The sequence below is a fragment of the Rhagoletis pomonella genome, unplaced genomic scaffold, assembly GCF_013731165.1.
Source record: "Rhagoletis pomonella isolate Grant_MI unplaced genomic scaffold, Rhpom_1.0 Rhpom_scaffold_00001, whole genome shotgun sequence".
NCBI lineage: Eukaryota > Metazoa > Arthropoda > Insecta > Diptera > Tephritidae > Rhagoletis > Rhagoletis pomonella.
Window position 1 is genome coordinate 73,386,125 of NW_023458555.1, and position 4,519 is coordinate 73,390,643.

Genomic DNA, 4,519 nt, shown 5'->3' on the forward strand with positions numbered 1-4,519 from the left:
TAACTTATTTTATTTTATTCGTTTTAGTGCAGTTTTGACAAAATTTTATTGCTAAAAAATCTTTTGTTACACTACTTTATTTTATTCCTTTGATTACATTGTTTTATTTTATAATTTTTAGTCCATTTATAAAAGCGTTGTATATTAAAAAGTGTTATTTCATTTTATGTACAAAATTTTGCAATAGATATTAAAATAATTCAACTTGCAATGAAAGATAACAGAAGACTTGCCAAGCAAAATGTTGTTTGCTTACAGTGGCTACACACGACGAGCATATCCGCGCACATGCGCGGCTTGCGGGTCATGTTCGTCGTTTGTAGGGCGGTTTGCGAGCATGCTCGCTAAAAATCAAAAAATTTTGAGCGAGCATGCTCGTCGTTTGTAGCGTGGTTTGCGAGCATCGCATTGGAAACAAAAACAACAACCTCATTTTGTGTTGATGCTTGCAGTGTGCACATCGCGGATAAATGCATCCAAGCCATGTGCGTTAATTGAATTTTTGATAAATGAGGCTATATTACTATATGTATATGTATGTACATACATATATGTAAAATATAAATAAATTTAAGTAACACATACATAAAAAACCCTAAGTCATAAGTATTTCAATTGCATCATCCGCGTCTTTCCTTTCCATGTTTACGCTTTGAGTACAAAATCACTTATGAGCCGCTCGCCGTCTGTAGCAAACGACAGCGAGCATGTTGGCGCACATGTGCGCGGATATGTTCGTCGTGTGTAGCCACTGTTACGCTTTGTATAAACATACATATGTACATATAGCAGCAGTTAATTTTATTTAAAGAAATGGCGTGTCGTCCATTTCCGTTGTAGCATGGCATATATTTAGGCGCAATATTTAACTTCTTCTGTCGGGGCGACATCTGGAGTCTTCTAATTCTTACAGCGAGGTTCATATCTAGACTAGGTTGATATCAGAATTTGCCACAAGTAACTTTGCTACACTATCGCCGACAGCTTTAACAATGTTATAGTGGTTTTACGTTCTTTGGCAAATTACGCTCTGTTAGCCATAAATCTTACTATTTTTTGACCGCCTTTGAATCAAGACCCCTGGACCATATGGGGAATTCATTTATATTTTAAATTGCATTGTCATCGTGATTGGAACTATGCTGAAAATTTCAAGTCTCTAACTTGTCGGGAAGTCAGTTTAAAATCGATTGGAAATTTCCGCGATTTGCGCGGGATGACCAAGTTAAATAAAAGCTTATAATAAAAATTGAGTGAATTAAAGAGGCACAATATTGAACTGGAGGCCCTTAAAAGAAGGGAGCTTGATTTGCAGGAAAAATTACTGCGGATACAAGAAAGAAGCCAGCAAAAATGAACTAATGGATACATTTTTTTTTAAGATTTCTTTATTTTTGAATTTAATTTAATTTTGCACTGAACTGCTGATTTTTTAATTTTTTTTATTTAAAGATTATTGGATTTAAGACTATTAGATTTAAGAATATAACTGAACTAAAGAAGTGAACTAACGTTTGTGATATCTGTATATATGTATAAACTATTAGATTTAAGAAAAGAACTGAACTAACGCTTGTGATATATGTATAAACCTATTAGATTTAAGAAAAGAACTGAACCTAAGAGATGAACTAACGCTTGTGATAACTGTATATATGTACAAACAATTATATTTAAGAAAACAACTGATTTTTTTGTATATTTAGTTTTAAGTAAAGAACTGAATTTATTTTAAATTTTTTATATCAAATAAATATGAAGTACAAAGTTATGGGATTGTTTTCATTAGTTGGGTAATGATCTCACAATTCGCATTCTTATGTCTGACGCTTCTCTGGAAAATTCTGATGGCGCTTCCTCTTCATTTACATCTTGATATTCATCATCCATAATATCAGGTGTATTATCTTCTACGTTGTAGTGGATGCACATGTTATGCAATGCGCATACCACATTAATTATTTGTACCACTTTTTGGGGCGAATAATGTAGTTGGCGAGCACTTAGCAGGCATCGAAATCTATTTTTCAAAACGCCGATGACTCTCGACTATGTTGCGCGCTTTACTGTGCGTTTTGTTGAAGGCGCTTTCTCTACTTCCTGCCACAGGAGAACGGAATGGTGTAATTAACCACGGCTGTAATGGATATCCAGCATCGCCTGTTAAACAAAATATTTTTAGTTATATTTAACACATTTTGCTCTCATTCCACTTATAACATACCTAATATCCAAGTTGTTTTGTCTCCTTGCCGATATCTCTCTTCAAAATAGGTTTTTGCAGCGCTTACATTCCACACATGTGAGTCGTGGCTACTGCCTGGAAACCGAGCATCAACGCACCTTATTTGCATCTTGTATATCTATTTAATAAATTTACGATAAATTGCACGTACAAAATCACTTTGCTCTTGTGGTTTTACTTACCACCATTGCATTTAGGCTGTAGTATCCCTTACGATTGTAGTACAAATACGGTTCGTCTGCAGGAGGAAGTATTTTAATGTGCGTGCCGTCCACACACATAATAACGCCAGGGAATTGCGTTCTCCTGTAAAACCACATTTTGGCTCGTTTATTCTCCTCCTCCGTCATTGACAATTTAATCCATACTGGGCACAGTCGGCGTTCCAAGATGTTTAAAGTTTTTGTCAATGTTTTTGAGAACGTTGATTGCGCCAACCCCACATCAAAATCTTTCCCAACACCGTGTTGGTAGCTTCCTTCAGCGAAAAACCTCAAAACTGCCATCAATCTACTTACAGGAGTCACCGATGATGATTTTACACTTCGCCCAAGCTCTTCCTCCATAATTGTTAAAACGCTTTTAAATGCGTCTTTGTTGAGACGGAAATTTTTTACAAATCTTTAAACAATAAAACGATTATTTTATATGTGTATCAGTGAAATCAATTATAAAACTTACATTTTATCATTTAAGCTAAATGGATCAGAACTGTCTCGTAGCAATCTCCTTTGTATATTAATGCAACAGTTGACTGCAGCATGTTCTTCCTCCTGAGACAAAAGTGCACCGGCCACTGAATCCATTCTATTTTACTTAATTAAGGAAAAGCTTTTTCAAATACGATTAAACAATTTTTTGGAATTTCACTGTTCACTTGCGATTCTATTTATTTTGATTTGTTTCTGTCAAAGCAGCTGATTAAGAACTTCGAATTTCACTATTTTAGTTGGCAACGCCGTTGATAGTTACGATCGGATTACAGCATACCAATTTTCGAATTTTCGGAACGGAGCTACGGATTCGTAACTACGAACTTTCGGATTACAGCATAGGGGTGATAGTATTACTTTTCATATCAATTCAAGTCTATTACATGCGCCCCTCGCTTTTCATTTTCAATCTCTTAAATTGTTTATACTGACTTTTGCTAAAAAAGTTATCAAAAAAATTCTATGGGACTGAGAATTGTTATTTTTTTTACTTTTTAGTACATTTATAAAAGTATATTAAAACGTTTTTTTTTCTACTTTTTGTCTTGTCTGCATAAAATAATTCAACGATATTAATAGATTGGTGCTTACACATATTATACGGCACTCCCAGCGTCCAAAAACATGTTAAAACACCTTAACCCTGGGATTCAGTAAGCGGTCTCTAGTCACTTATAGTGACTTTTGGTGGCGAACATGGATATTGAGACTATTTGGTATTCAGTAAGATGTCTCACGTCTCTAGTCTAAAAAAAAAGTCACTAATTTGTCAGCTGGCTCTGAGCTGGTCACAGAAAGAAAAATATGGAGGAAAAGATAATTGCTTTCTGTTTTATTAAAAAAAAAAAACGCGCAAATGAAGCGAAGAAATATTTGTTCACAACAATTTCATTAGGAAATAAACCAAAATTCCTTTAATATCACACAAATTCATTGAAAAAAAATTCCTTTTTGTTTTTAAACCATTAAAACCTAAAGATTATACAAAAAAAAATAAAACTAACCAAAACAAGTAAGAAAGTCTAAGTTCGGGCGGAGCCGAACATTAAATACCCGGCGCAATTATTAAATATATGTTTTCCACCTTTCCGAAAACTACCGCTACACGATAAGCCGGGGTGTATAAATTTTAAGTAAATTATCGTCCTTAAATTTCGAAATATTGAAGTTTCAAGCATTACTGAAATATACCGTTATATGAAAAGTGGTCGTAATTTAGTCCGATTTCAATAATTTTCAACGCTTTGCTTTTATGTGGCAAGCACAATAATCATACCGAGTTTGGTTCAAATTGCTAGAACGGTTAGCGAGATACATATATGTGATCATAAGTGGGCGGTGCCACGCCTATTTTCCAAAATTGTATCATAAGCGTATTTCTTGGTAAAAAATTGTTGCAACCATCAATTTTGAATAAATTAGCTTTAATATTTACTGATTTATCGAGGATTTCGTATTTTTCTAAATTACCGTTATATGGGATGTGGGCGTGGTTATTGTCCGATTTTAAAAATTTTCGGCCATTAGGTATGTTGTAGCAGGATCAAGAACTGTGCCAAGT